Source organism: Kogia breviceps, chromosome 3 (genome assembly GCF_026419965.1).
Source record: "Kogia breviceps isolate mKogBre1 chromosome 3, mKogBre1 haplotype 1, whole genome shotgun sequence".
Classification (NCBI taxonomy): Eukaryota; Metazoa; Chordata; class Mammalia; order Artiodactyla; family Physeteridae; genus Kogia; species Kogia breviceps.
The window spans coordinates 111980936-111996632 of NC_081312.1; the positions used below are offsets into that span (position 1 = coordinate 111980936).

Genomic DNA, 15697 nt, shown 5'->3' on the forward strand with positions numbered 1-15697 from the left:
CTCTTACTACTTTTTCTTTTGGTTTTTAGAACATACCTTATGTACTTTTGTCCTAAAGTCTTAGTTAATAATGGCATTTGGGACCCAAAGAAAAGGGTTAATACAGGTCACAGTGATACTTTCATGATTTTCCAGAAGATTTATCTAATCTGACTTCTGATTTTGCAGATATGATTATAAGAGTGTCCCTTTTCTCCCAGAGGTCTAACTTCTCTCATCTGGTCCCGTTGACTGACACAGTTTAGAAACGTAAATGTTTGAATTCATAAAATGAGTAATGATGTAAAACAGCCAATAGTATTTGGCTTTTCATTTATATTAAACCTTGACTTTTTTACAGTTGTTATGATCTGTAAGTTTGCAATATAGTTGTTCCTTTCAGAATAGGCAGTTTCCAACTTATATTGATACATCGGTGCAATTTTTTGAAGGAAACCTACTTGGGGATGTTTTCTCTTTAATAGTTCTGGAGAATATGAGTTAGCTTTTGACTTTTCTTTGTTTTTATTGGCAGATGTGCACCTCTTGCCTACAGTTGCAGGATGTGATATTAGTCAGAATGGAAAAAATGATTTAGGTTGTGTTGTGTTTAGATTGATACACTACTGATAGTTGTGAGGAGCAAAGGGAATTGCTAGACCTTTGCCCAAGAAAAAGAAATGCATTTTCAGATGTAAACTGTTAGCTTGTCTTCTGAGCTAATTTTCTAAAGTGCTTCTGTGAAGAAATGGTATTCTTGCCTGTACTTGCCTTTCTCCTAGACTTCTTTTTAAATGTCTCCTAATCACACTGTTTCTTTAGTTTGTTTAGGGAAGTGGACATTTTCGAATATACAGGAAGTAGTCTTCGTATAGTTTCCAGTTATAAAAGAAACATTTTAAATCCCAAATGTGATCTGAGTGAACATCTAATCTCTTTGTGTACCTCCCCTGCCTCCCCATGCACGGGCCATTGCTCACTGGATCTAGGGGGGATTCTGTTTTCATGGATTTTGCTGCTAGGAAAGCCGTTTGGAGATTTCGTGCAGTTTTAAGCACAATAGGGCTGGCAGTATTCCTGCATTTTCCCGATCCTTAATTAAGTAGTTATAACCTTAACAAGTTTCATTATTCTTAAAATGTGTAATGCCTTGTGTATTTTGGAGTGCTTTATGCTGCCCCTGATCTCTGAGAAGCTAGCCTTCCTGCTAGAATTGCAGAGGATAGGCCTACTTTTGAGAGAGAATTTTAAAAAATGTCTTAGTGTTGTCATGCTGTTAGATCTTACATGCTGATAGATAGACACCAACAGAGTCAGTACCTTGAGTTTATCAAGAACTCTGACCTAACATTAGTGCCAAGATAGAGTGAGAAAGTATTGTCCTGGGGGTGTAGGGGTTGGGAGACAGTTTGGGGGCTATTTCCCTTTATTATGATGTAATTGCCAAAGTTTTCTAAGGCCTGAAGTGAGGGTGCTGGGAATCATCCTGTCTATATACTTGGAACTGCCGGTTAGACTTGACGCATCTGGTAAATGACCTTATTAGCTAAAAGGATCTGGTGGGGGAGGAAGCTCCTTCCCTGGGTCACTCCCTGTCCTTGCCCAGGATCTCCTGAGTCAGCTTCAGATGCTGTCGCTACTGCTTTGCATTCCTCTAAATGCCTGATGACACAGTTTTTTCTAGATACTGCTGGCTTGGTCTCCACAGGGCTTATACCAGATGACTCTCCTTTTGTGGGAGAATATCTTTTCCCAGAGTGTGGCTTGCAAATGTGGTATTTTTATTATATGCAAATTGTGAGTTTAAGTGTAGTCTAATTTATCATTCTTTTCCTGTGTGGTTTGTGCTTTTCATGTCTTAAGAAATTCTTCCCATCCTTGGGTCACAGGAACTTTCTATACATTTTTCTGTAAATTTAGTTTTGCCTTTCACATGGAGTTCATCCTTATCATTTTTAAGAATTCTATTGGGACATTTACCATTTTATTAGACCTCTGATTTCTTTTCTGTTTCCTTTTTTGTTCTAACAAAAAAGACTTAAGAGGTTCTAACCTAAGTCGTCATTAGGATTTATCATTGTGTTCACCACTCAGGCAAGATTAATACCCTCATGTGGATGAGGAACTGTTATTAAACTTTCTGTAAATCTAGTTTCTCCATTAAGGCTCACATTATGAGAAATTATTGAGGTGGAATCTTATGTTAAAGACAATTATGTTAAGCTTTGGGTCTTGGAAGGTACTTATTTAGCTCTATTATAAACCTAGCCAGAAGGTATATATATATTTTTTTGCAAGTCCCAGATAATGTCTTGGGATTACACTTAACATAATTAAAGTGACTCCTCAGGAACAACTGTCATAATCAAAATCCAGATTCATTTTTAAGCTTGTTTTGACTATTTTCTTTTTTTTTTTTGGCCGCACCACACATCATGTGGGATCCTAGTTCCCCGACCAAGGATTAAACCTATGCCCCCTGCATTTGATGCACAGTCTGAACCACTGGAACACCAGGGAAGTCCCTGTTTTAACTATTATTGGTGGCTAATTATTAATACATGACCTTAAAAACTTTATTTGGAAGTCATTTAAATTTCACAGGAACATTACAGAAAAAAAAAAAAGTACAAGGAACATCCATATACCTATACCCAGAGTAACCTGTTATCGTTTTACTCCATTTGTGCTATCATTTGCTTGACTGCCCCCTCCACCCTCTTCCAGTACAGAGACATAGACTTACCCAACCGCCATTTATGGGTAGCTTTCTTTGTGGCCCTTTACTTTAAATAATGTCAATGTATTTTGAGTACAAATAGAGAAATTCTCATATACCAATTTACAGTACAGCTTAAATAAATTTAACATAATGTTGTCTGTAGACTCAGTAAAGTCCTGGTAACAGCTCTTCCTTCTCCATTACAGGCTTCAGCCTCGGGTCTTGCATTTGATTGTCATGTCTCTTTAATCTAGGATGTTTGCAAAGCCTCTTTCTTTGTCTTTTACGACCTTGGCATTTTTGATAAGTGACTTTAAAAATTTCATTTTTATAATGAAAAGATGTGACTGGAATTTGGTAACCCATTAGGTGTTTTTTAGTAATGCTTTTCAAGGCTTATTAAAATCTCACACTGTGAGGACCCAGCAGCAGAGAGAGTGTGGGCCTTGAGACTACTAATACTGGTGGAAAAGAGGTAGGAGGAGCTGGCAGGCCTGACTCCCCCTTGTCACATGGGGTCAGCATCACTAATTCAAGTTATACCAGTTTTTTTCTTTTTTTGAGAAACATTATTGAACAATTTGAAACAGTATTTTATTTAGGCAAATCTAGGAAATATTATACTACTCTTTTAATAGGAGGGGACAAAAAGAAAGTTGACCTAAGTAATCTATTCATTTTATTTTTCATTTCTTACTGAAGTATATATATATATATATATATATATATATATATATATATATATATATATATATATCATACCTTTGGAAAAGTACACAGATCATAAATAAGTATAGAGCTCAATGGATTTTCACAAACTGGACACAGCTATGTAACCAGCATCCAGATCTTGCTTTTATTATTTTAACTCAGTGTTTGGCTAGGTAGAAAATAATCATTACTAATGAAAGCAACAAGCATAGATAGATTTGGCAACTTAAAAAAAAAGTTTATCTTTTTAATAGCTAATGCTGTCACATGGTTCAGAATTCAAAAGTGCAAAGGGTTTACCAGGATAAGTTCTCCCACCTCTATCTCCAACCACTGGGTTCCCCTCATGAGTCAGCCACCATAGTGCACCTTTACAGATACAACCTATGTGTATATAAGCAATTAAGTTTGTATATCTTCCCCCTTTTATATGAATGTTAGCATGTTTTACATACTATGCACATCTTGCTGGTTTTCACTTACGTGTCTTGGAAGATTTTCCTTTTGGTACATAAAGAGCTTCATCTTTTTTAATGGATATTCAGGCTATTTCCAGTTCTATTCAGCAGTGTTTCTAACCGGTCATTTATCCTAATGTTTCCCAGTCTTTTTTACATCATGGCACACATGTTGAGGCAACTGCCTCGAGAGGGCTTCTGCTACCCCATCCCCTAACCACTCTACCCACCCTCTGCAGACACAAAGGGATTGTTATTTGGCACATCTAGAACTGTTTGGAATACACCAGTACACCGAGACACACCAGTTGTGATGTCTGAGTTAACCAGTTAGTATTTATTAAGGGATCATTAATGGCCCCAGTACTGCCCTCCAAACTGGTAGGAAATTACAAAAGAAGAATGAAAAATGAATGGCCTTTTTCTCCCTCAAAGACTTTAGTTGAGGAGACAAAAACATATATGTTCATGAAATAGTTGAAAAGAAACTTAAAATTGTAAAGCCTTATGATGCTGATTTTAAATATAAAATGGAAGGGTAAGATTTATGATGTTCTTTTTTGTTCTTTTTTTTTAAAAATTTATTTTTTAGCTGCATTGGGTCTTTGTTGTGCGCATGGGCTTTCTCTAGTTGTGGGGGCTACTCTGTTGCTGTCCGCGGGCTTCTCATTGCAGTGATTTCTCTTGTTGTGGAGCATGGGCTCTAAGATGCGCAGGCTTCAGTAATTGTGGCGCATGGGCTCAGTAGTTGTGGCTCACAGGCTCTAGAGAACAGGCTCAGTAGTTGTGGTGCAGAGGCTTAGTTGCTCTGCGGCATGTGGGATCTTCCTGGACCAGGGCTGGAACCCATGTCCCCTGCATTGGCAGGTGGATTCTTAACCACTGCACCACCAGGGATGTCCCTGTGATGTTCTTTTTATAGGAAGGCATATCACCAAGGGGAATTGGAGTTTAGAGCAAAATATGTGAAAAGAGAAGTTCTTTCTTATTAGTCTGACTGGCTTTTAAAGGAGTATTGAACATCCTTATATCAGAAGCCTGAGATTTTTTTAATTTAATCATAGAAGAAATAATGTTTCTTAACTGCTAGTTGTCTTAGAGCTGGTTTGTGTTATAGGGGTGCCTTCCTCATTCCTTTAGGCTGCCCATTAACCTTACCTGACCAAGAACCAGGCAGGCCTCTAAATGGCTAGAATAGATGCTCAAATACTGAGCACTAATGCAGCCTGTTTCTTCGAGGCAGAGCCCTTCATGGTCTTATACTGAGCCTTATTCTTTTGTTCTGGCAGGTTGGTGATTCAATTTCCAAGCCCCTGATAGGTTAGAAGGGCAAATTAGCACCCCCAAAAGGGGCTACTATGTAAGGGCTGTGTCAGCAGTGAGTGGGAAAGGCATGAAGGGAAGTAAAAAATAAGAGAAAGTAAGGTGGCTGTGAACAGCACAGCAGTCTAAGACCAGTCACTGTGTTACTGATTTCTATCTAATTTTGTTCCATATGGTTAGAGAACATACTTTGTATTATTTCCAATTTTTAAAAATTTATTGAGTCTTTTTTATGGCATCACATATAGTGTACCCTGGAGAATGTTCCATATGTACTGGAGAAGAGTGTGTATTGTGCTCTTGTTGTGTGGACTGCTGTCTAAGTCTAGTTGATTTTTATGTTGATCAAGTCTTCTCTTTCCTTGTTTGTCTGGCTAGTTGTTCTGTCCATTATTAAAAGTTGGATATTGAAATCTCCAGTATTATTGTTGAATTGTCTATTTCTCCCTTTTATTATGCCTGCTTTTGCTTCATATATTTTGGGGCTCTGTTGTTAGGTGCATATATGCTTATAACTGTTAGATCTTCCTGATGGATGACTCCTTTTATCATTATTAAATTTCTTCTTTCATCTTTAGTAACAATTTTTGTCTTAAAGTCAATTTTGTCTGATATTAGTACAACCACTCCAGTTCTCTTTTGGTTACTGTTTGCATGGCATATCTTTTTCCATCCTTTCACTTTCAGCCTATTTGTATCTTTGAATCTAAAGTGTGTCTCTTGTAGAAAGCATATAGTTGGATCATTTTTTAATCCATTCTGCCAGTTATGCCTTTTAATTGGAATGTTTAATCTATTTACATTTAATATCATTACTGATAGGGTAGGATTTATGTCTCTCATTTTGCTATGTGTTTTCTATGTCATGTCTTTTTTGTTCCTCCATGCTGCTTTCTTTTGTGTTAAGTACATATTTTCTATACATTTTCACTCTCTTGTCATTTCTTTTACTTTATTTTTTGTTATTTTCTTAGAGGTCACCCTGAGTATTACAATTAACATTAACTGATAACAACCTAGTTAAAATTAATACCAACTTAATAACAATAGTATACGAAACCTTTGCTCCTATATAGCTAATTCTCCCCTCAGTCCTTAATGCTGTTATTGTCATACAGATTATATCTTTCTACATTGTATGCCCATCAATGTAGATTTATAATTAGTGCTTTATGAAGTTGTCTTTTAAACCAGATTAGAGAAAAAAAGACTTATCAATACAAATTTTAAAAATACATTTACATTGTCTTTTGTATTTACCTATGTAATTACCCTTATTGGACTTTTTATTCCTGTGTATTTGAGTTACTGCCTAGTGTTTTCTCATTTTAGTTGGAAAGACTTCAATATTTCTCATGTGGCAGGTTTGCTAGTGACAAATTCTCTCCGTTTTTATTTGTCTGGGAATGTCCTAATTTCTCCTTCACTTTTGACGGATGCTTCTGTTGATATAGAATTCTTGGTTGACAGTCTTTCTCAACATTTTGAATGGAGGCTTTCTGGTATCCATGGTTTCTGTTGAGAAATCAGTTGTTAATCTTATTGAGGATCCTTCCTATGTCATAAGTCTCTTTGAGATTCCCTCTGGCTTTCAGGAGTTTGATTATTTGTCTGGGTGTGGCTCTTTCTGAGTTTACCATACTTGGAGTTTATTGAGTTTCTTGAGTGTGTGGATTGTTTTTCATCAAATTTGGGAAGTTTTCAGCCATTATTTCTTCCAGTAATCTTTCTGCCCCTTTCTCTTTCCTGTTCTTCTCTGGGACTGCCATTATGCATATGCTCAGGCTCTGTTTATTTTTCTTTATTCTTTTTTCTTTCTACTCCTCAGATTGGATAATCTCAGTTGATTTACCTTCAAGTTTGCTGATTCCTTCTTTTACCTGTTCAAATCTGTTGTGAATTTTTCATTCCAGTTATTATACTTTCCAACTACAGAATTTCTGTTTGACTCTTTTTTATGATTTCTCTCTCTTTATTGGCTGCCTTTTCCCCCTTTTTATGAGCAATACTTACTTGTTTCTTTGCATGTCTCATAATTTCTAGTTGGAAATTGGACCTTTTAAATAATATAAACCACTTTGGAAATAAGATTCTTCCCTCTCTGCATGGTTTGATGATGTTGCTGTTGTTTGTTTAGTGACTTTTTAGAACTTATTCTGTAAGGTCTGTATTCTTTTTGTGTTTGTGGCCACTAAAATCTCTGCTTGGTTTGCTTAGTGGTCAGCTACTGATTGCATGGAGATTTCCTTAGTCTCTGGAACGAATAAGTTTTCCAGTCTTTGCTCAGGGGTTCTGTGTATCTGTTCATGTTTGCCTTCAACACTCACCTGACAGTTTTCAGCTCTTCCTTAGCTGCTTCCTGCTTGTGCAGAACCTCAAGGTCAACCAGAGATGAGTGCTTAGGGCCTTCTCAGGTCTTCCCTGGGCATGCACAGAGCCCCATGCATGTGCATGGCCTTCTGGATTCCCAGGAATACGTTAAGGCTTTTCAAAGCCCCTTATGGACATCTCATACCCCAGCTTTTCTCTTTAAGCTTTTTGGTCAGCCTGTTTTGTCCTGTTAGCCACTTCCTCAGGCAGCATGATGTTCAACAATTACCTGTGATTGTTTTTAACAAATATCTCCCCCCTTCCCCACCAAGAAGCTGTTTGCAATGGGGGAACTCTGGGTCAGGTCAAATAAAGACAGCCTTGCAAGTGAGGTCTTCTAGGGAACCACTAGACAGGTCAGATAATGATAGTTCTCTGGGAGTGGGGTTTTGAAAGATCACCAGCTCCATTCTGCTCCCTTCCATGGCTGCCGGATTGCTGGTTTCCACCATGACTGTGGACTGTTGATTTTCAAACTTACCACATTGCTAGGGATCTGGGAATGGAAATAGGGCAAGTTAAAATGTCACAAAACTCACTGTTCTTACCAAAATTTCGCTGTTATTCTTGCATAAATGCTTCCTGGATTACCTTTGACTAGTATCCAGAGTCCTGAAAAGGTTGCCTGAAACAATTTTTGCCCATGATGTCTTTGCTTTTGGAAAGGAGAGAAGTTTTGGAGTTCTTTACTCCACCACTTTTGATGTCACCTAAGACCATTCATTATGGGGCCTTAGCCTCACAGCTTAAATTTTGCTTGTTCACAATCAGATAAATCACTGAGTATCCTCTTACCCTCACTGAAGAAGTCAGGAAATTGTATCCTAAAAATTAGAAAGACTTCCACCTCATCAGTTACAGTATTCACACACATTCATTTTTCAGATTAAGTTTGAACGTCTGCTATGACCAAGAGACTGTTCTTGATGGAGGCAGCAGTGCAGAAGGCGAAGGCCCTGCTCTCTTCCGTTCTAGTGGGCTGTGCCACGTGTAGAGAGAGAGACGGTGAGGGCCAGTGTGTGTATGGTGTGTTTAAGACACAGCGAGGGGACCGCTGTTGCCCGAATGGCGTAAGCAAGAGGAAAGAGGTGAAGGATGAGGCCAAGTGGCACAAGTACTGGGGGAAACAAGGTAGTGAGTGTTGAGGACATTCTTTAGGGCACAAGATAGTTTCAAGGATTAATTGAGATGATGCATTATCAAAGGCAGTGCTTTGGCACAGAGGGAAGGCTCAGGAAATGCTATTGGGGGATATCCTCAAGTGTCTGAAAAACTAAGCCTTTCAGAACTCATTCCCTGAGCACTTTGCATAGATTTTGACCTATATCAACAAATACTTGAATATGATTTGTAGTAACAGTGTGGTCTTGGAATCTCTGTTTGCTTTTACAGTTCTGAGAAGACTCTTCTGACAGAACAAATCAAAGTACCTGAAATGGAGAAATCAGTTGCTTTGGACCTGTAATTATTTTAGTGGCAAGATAATACCTTCCATAGGTACATAAACACCTCTGAAACTGTTTCCCTGTTTAATATATCAGAGTCTTGTGGTTGTGGATCTAAAGGCAAATAGATACGTCTTCATTATGTTCAAGTTTGGTAGGAATATCTTAAAGATACTCTAGGCTTTATATATTAACCACCTTTCTTACTGGAAGCTCATAATGAGACATATTTAACTTATGTTTAGTTGACAGAAAAGGGCTCTTAGCCACATTATCAGGAGATGGGATCCATATATCCTTTTCTTTATCTTAAAATATAGCAGAAGAACATTTCCTGTATAGTTGAGAAGATTGAGATCACAGATGTCATTACCCCAATTCTGTAATAAACTAACAATCTACCTTCTAAGTCGTATCTAAGTATTCAAAGTGCTGTACAAGCCATTTTGAGATAACAGGAATAAAATGAGCTCTAAAACTTACTATCACTATGTGAAAATGGACTAATCTATATGAAAAATACCTCACTACCTAATAATAGTAAGCCAACAATAAACCAGGGCAAAATAACATAAGCTATACAGGAAAGTGTGGAGGGCCTGTGGAACAGTTAGAGCGGGGCAGGATGAATTGGGCATCAGTGTGGAGGAGGCTTGTGTTGTCTGGGTCATCCCCTTCTCTAAAAGGTTGCTGGGTTTCTAGACTGTTAGGAACAATCAGGATGGTATCCTGTCACATTTGTATGAGGTCTCAGGATGGCAACAGCAAAGCTTTTTACAGTTTTTAATTCCAGCATTATCTTTTTGAACTGATGAGACTTTCTGGTCTCCAAAAAGTGACAAGTGAGGAACAAAGGCAAGAATGAGCCTGATGTCAGAGGTGAAGCTGCTAAGGTTTAGGACTACATTGTAAATCAGTCTTTCGAAAACTTGGGTGATGTGGGACCTTTTATCAGTGGGAAAATTCTGGATCTGTGCATGTTTATGTTCATATGTGTGTCTGTGTGTGTGTGTGCACGCACACATGTGAGTCTGTGAATGTGTGTGTGTGCATGCATGTGTGTTATGTGTGTGTCTGTGTGTGTGCTTCAAGCAGTAGCATTGAGTGTAGTTCTTTTATCAGGTTGCTCTTTCTTAAAGAGAAGCCATCTACAAGAGAATCACTTGAGGTGTTTGTTACAAAACACATTTCCAGGCCCAAACCCAGAAACAGCCTCTTGCTAGTGTGGCCTGATGATCTGCACTGTTTACAGGCTTCTCTGGTGATTCTTCTCCTTGCTCATGTTTAAGAACCATCAGTACCATTTATTTACCCTTAAAACATTTCTCATGATCCATGTTTTGGAACTAAGTAGAGACCACAGTTGTTTTAGTTAATCGGCATCATCACATTTTGACCCTGTCCTGTGCAGAGCTTCATCCTGGGTAGTGGAGAACACAGGAAAGGAGTTTAGACCAGAGTCCAGTTGGTAGGGAAGCCAAACTTGGCACATAGTATCCCCTCATCATTTATGTTTGGCAGGCTAATGCTTTATGTATATTTTTCCCTTCTTCCCCTCTCTAAGCCATGTTAATTGCAATTTGTGTAGCCAGATAAAAGTCAATGATGATGTGTGCTGGTCAGCAGTAAATCCTGAGTAATGAAACGGAAGGAAGCTCTATTAGATGCAATGATGAAAACAAAGAACTTTTGGCCAGAGATTAAACTGACAAACACTTAAAGCTAAAAGTAAATGATATTTTAAAATATCATTTTATGTCTCTTCAATTTATGATTTCAGAAATGTCTGTTTATGTGTTCTGGTTATAAATCTTTCTCAAGCCTCAGCTTTCTTTTTTCTTCTTCTTTTTTTTTTTTTTTTTTTCTATTTTAAGCCACAACTTTTGTTAGTTGTCATGAACCATAACTTGAGATTTGTTTATCAGACAAATTTCAGTTTGAAAAAAGTAGTTGCAAAGTATTTATTAATCACTGTGGTGGTTTTAACAGTCACAAATTATATGATAATCTTCCCTCCTGGCGGTGGATCTTAATTTCCCTCCCCTTGAATGTGGGCTGGACTTGGTGACTCATTTTCAAATGAATGGAGTAGGGGAATGGGAAAAATAGTAACTTTATAGTAGAAAAACCTAGCAGACACCAGGAATGGGATGGGATGAAAAGGCTCTTCACCTCTACCTTAGTCCTCCCCTAAAGCCATACCTCCAGTCTAGTCAGGAGAAAACATCAGACAGACCAAGTTGAGGGACATACTGTAAAATACCTGTAAAAATATCTTCAAAAGTGCCATGATCGTGAAAAGCAAGGAAAGACTGAAGAACTGTCCCGAAATGGAAGGGACCAAGCAGACATGATGACTGAATGCAATGTGGGGTCCTGGGTTGGAAGAGAAAGGAAGGAAGGTCTTGGAAGACCTTTTCTCTTCCACATTGGTGGAGAAATGAATGAACTCTGAATAAGGCCTGTAGTTTAGTTAATAGGGTTGTATTAATGTTACTTTCTTCATTTTGATATGTGTTGCATTGTTACATAGGATGCTAACATTAGAGGAAGCAGGGTGAAGAGATGGGAACTCTCTCTACTGCCTTTACAACTCTGCTGTAATTCTGAAATTATTTCAAAATCAAAAGCAGTTTGAACCCAGAGATGATCTAATTGGACACAGAAGTGAGGTTGCTGTCTCTGCCACTGTATCACATTGACTGCTCAGTGCCCTGGGGAACAGGGTGAAGCCATAGAAGACTAGATCTTCTGTGAGTCTAAGTGGATATCGTGCAGGATGTGATTTTTAGCTTATTGACTTCTAGGAAATCCAAGACAGAAAGGCCTTTGTTTGAGAGGGCTGCAGACTTTTAACCCTCATAAAGAGCTATCATTTGAGCAAGCTTATAATGTACCGTGTTATTACTGTAAGAAATTTGTAATGGTACCATTACAGCAAAAATTTTCCCTGGCTAAAAAGAATCTTTCAGCATTCACTCAGCAATTTAATGCTAGCACCCTTGCTACCATCATCATGGTTAACCCTGTAGTGTTCTGTTTCTGTGTTTTCTCTTTGTGAACCCTTGCAGGGATAAATCAGTACAGAGTTATTTTCTTTGAGTCTGGCATTTATTTTCAAAGAATTTTTCTTTTGAAAAATACTGTAGGTACTACTTTTCCTTTCGTATATGTTAACATCTGTGCATTTCTCTTCAACAGGAACACTCATTTAAAGACATGAGGCTATTTTTATTTACAATGATGTGGTTTATTTAAGGCAGAAAGATGAGTCCATTCTTAATTCTTTTTTACCACGGAAGGAACACTTGTTTGCTTTTTAGGTTTTTATAAATTGATTCTGTAATAATTTAGAATTCTGGTTGTTTTATTAGGGTCAGGTGGGTATGAGATCCCAGATGATGCAAGCATACTTAAATTTTTCTTAATGGTTAATTCATTGAAAAACGTATCTACATGCCTTCTATGTGGCAGGCCCTGTTCTAGATGCTGGGGATGCAGCAAGAGTACAGCAAAGCATGCTCTCGTGACACATTTACTTCTCTATGGGGAAATCAGAGAATAAGGAGACATAGATACTGTCAGGTCGTGCTAAGCCCTCTGAAGAAATACAAGCACAATAAGGGGATAGAGTGATGGAGGGGCACGAGAATGCTAGTCCAGCTGAGAATGTAAGAAGCGAACCTTGTTATATCCAGGGAGGGTCATCTTCAGTAGAAGGAATGGGGCGTGCAAAGGAATGGGTCATGCAAAGCCCTGGGGCAGAGAATGTGTGCATGATTAGGACAAGGGGGCCAGGTGGCTGGAGCGCACGAGTGAGAGGGGCCAGATCCTGTAAGGCCTGTCCGTGTTTAGGGCTCTGGGTTCCATACTTCTCAGAGTGATCTGGGAAGGCACTGAGTAGTGGGGGCAGAGGAGTGCAGGGAGTTAATGTTTCGAAAGAACTCCTGGTTTGTGGGCAGCAAGAGTGGGAGCAGGGAGATTGGTGAGCAGGCATGTCTGGCAACCCAGAGAAGAGGGAAGGATAGCTTGGCCCAGAGTGGTAGCAGTAGGAGTGGGGAGAAGTGGTTAGATTGTGGATGAATTTTTGAAGGTAGTGCTGATAGGACTTGTTGAGGGATGAGACGTGGGGAGAGAGAAAAGTTGCCTGAGCAGGTGGAGGGTTAGAGTTAAGGTGATGGGAAAGACTGGAGAAGTTCAAGCCAGAAATACAAATGTGAGTCATTTGCATCTAGACATTATTTAAAGCCAGAGGACAAATGACATCTCCTAGGGAGTTAGTGGAGATAGAAGAAGGGCCCTAGGGCTGAGCCCTGGGGTTGCCAGGGGTTAGCAGTCAGAGATGGAGAGGATCCAGCAAAGGAGACTGAGCGGGGAGGCCAGTGAAATAAGAGGAAAATCTTACCTTTGATTGATGTTTGCTTAGTTTGAACCTGCAATGTTTGAACACCCACCATTTAGGTACTTGTTATAGTTGGCTTGAAAGGTAGTGATATGGGAGGTTTTTATCAAAAGTGAACATTGTCTTCTTTAAAAAGAGAATTTCCTGATATGGGAGGTGTGCTGGCATAACGATGAGGAACTTTTTTATCAGCTGGTGACTGATGTGCGGGAATACTACTTGAAACTAATAAACCTCAGGGGCAGCCTGAGAACCAGTGGATCACAGATGGCTGGCTGGTGGTCAACAACTGGACAGAAGCCAGAGCATTGTTTGCTTGGAGTAATAAGCTCTGGGGCTTGTGTCCCTATGTTACAGAGGTTTTATTTATCATGAAATTTGACATTCACTTACATTGATTTAAAACTGCATGGTTTTGCTTATTTTAAAAAAGATAATCCACTCCATAGTATTGCATGCATCATCAGGGAATCGCTGCACAACCTTTGCTAATTGATAGAGAAATCAATTAGGGGCTCAGCCTTTCTGTTATAATTTTTGGCTAATAAAACTTCCTAATCAGTGGATAGCTGGCTGGTCACCAAGTGATCTAAGTTGTAATAGTTATGTTAGATCAGTAATGTTTCTTAGTGGGCACTTAACTTAGAAGGCAGAAATCACTATTAATTTCAGGAGAGAGTTTTAATTGAACATTGATTCAGTTAAGCCACTGTAATAAATAATTTGTTTTTGGAGGGGAGTGAGGTTTAAAGGATATTTTATGCTTTAAACTCTGGTCTCCAAGACTGTTTCCTCATTTGTGAAACAGGGTTAGTTAACTTATCCAGGGTCATACAGATGGTAAAGTGCTCGATTCAGAATTTGAATCGAGGCAATCTAACTCCAGATCCTGCATTTCTAACTCTGATGGAATTACATTTTCTTTTTCTGTATAATGCACTGCACTCTACCTTTTTATTGTAAGTATTGCCAGTATTCATTTGAAAAGAACCAATAAAGTTCAGTTGTCAGGTATCTTAGAGAAGGGGAAAATTTTTGTGGTTCTTACATTTCTTGATTTGGTAGGATATTTTTAGTATACTCATGTGATACTAAAACAATGTTTAATGGATAGCAGTTAGACCTCAGAGTACTCTGTTACTTTTCTTTGAGACTCTTGCCAAGCCAGTGTAAATGGTTTAAAGCAGTGGTGTAATGGTTTTAAAGTGGCGGACCTCAACCTAAGAACAAACTAAAGAGGAGTTTGATTTCCAATCCCTAGATTTATTCTTAGGAAATTTTCAATGTAAAAGCAGCAGAGCAAACATTACTGGATCAGTTCCTTGAGAAATATTTAAGCTAGTCCTAAAATTTCTCAAAAGTCTCTTTAAAGATGCTGGTCAGGATCTTCCAAAACAAGTCCTCTGAATTCTGTGGACTTGATGAAGGTGTTTATTAACTGTAAGTTGAATTTTAGAAAGTTTAAAAGGTGGCAGTATTTCACATTTGCAGTTGAATTTGTATGGTATTCTGTGGTCATCCTATAGAAAGAAAAAAGCTGACAGATCCTTGGTAAGAAATCTTCATTCTCTGCTATAATTTTGTAGGAGAATCCATTAGGTTAGCATCCTTATTTACAATATGTGTAGTAGGCCACCCGAAGGCATCAGGTCCCAATCCCTCAAATTGGTAAGTATTACCTTATTTGGAAAAAGGGTCTTTACAGATGTATTTAAGCTAAGGATTTTGAGATAAGGAGATTACCCTGGATTATCCAGGTGGGTCCTAAATGCCATCACAAGTGTTATTATAGGAAAGAAGCAAAGAGAAATAACACAGACACATAGAGAAGACAGGCAGAGATTGGAACCGTGTGGCCAGGAGCCCCGAATTCCAGCAGCCACCAGAAGCCAGAAGAGGTAAGGGCAGAGTCTTCCCCAGAGGGTGCACAGCCCTGCTAAATTTTGGACTTCTAGCCTCCAGAACTGTTCTTGTTGTGTTAAGCTACCCAGTTTGTGGTCATTTGTTACAGCAGCCTAGGAGACCAATGCAGTGTGTTGCCCAGAAATGCTGCCCCTGGAGAGGGCAGGACAAAGGCTTCACAGTCCCATCATGTGACTGTGTGGCCAAGGAGAAGCACTCTCTTTCTCTAATGTGGGTGTGATGAAACCTTTCTCATAGGTGTGTTGTGGTAAGTACTTGCACACAATAATGGCCACTCGTATTGTTTGGCTTTTGTAAAGCAGAGATTTTAAAAAATGTGGTCCCCAGACCAGCAGCCTGAGCATCACCTGGTTCTCAAGTCCCA

General features: G+C 38.8%; 1 protein-coding gene across 1 annotated transcript in view; it reads left to right on the forward strand.

Annotated features, from left to right (window-relative positions):
• The window catches only part of CHSY1 (chondroitin sulfate synthase 1), a 76566-nt gene that overhangs the window by 14929 nt on the left and 45940 nt on the right, over positions 1-15697 (forward strand). The gene's annotated exons all lie outside the window — the stretch shown is intronic.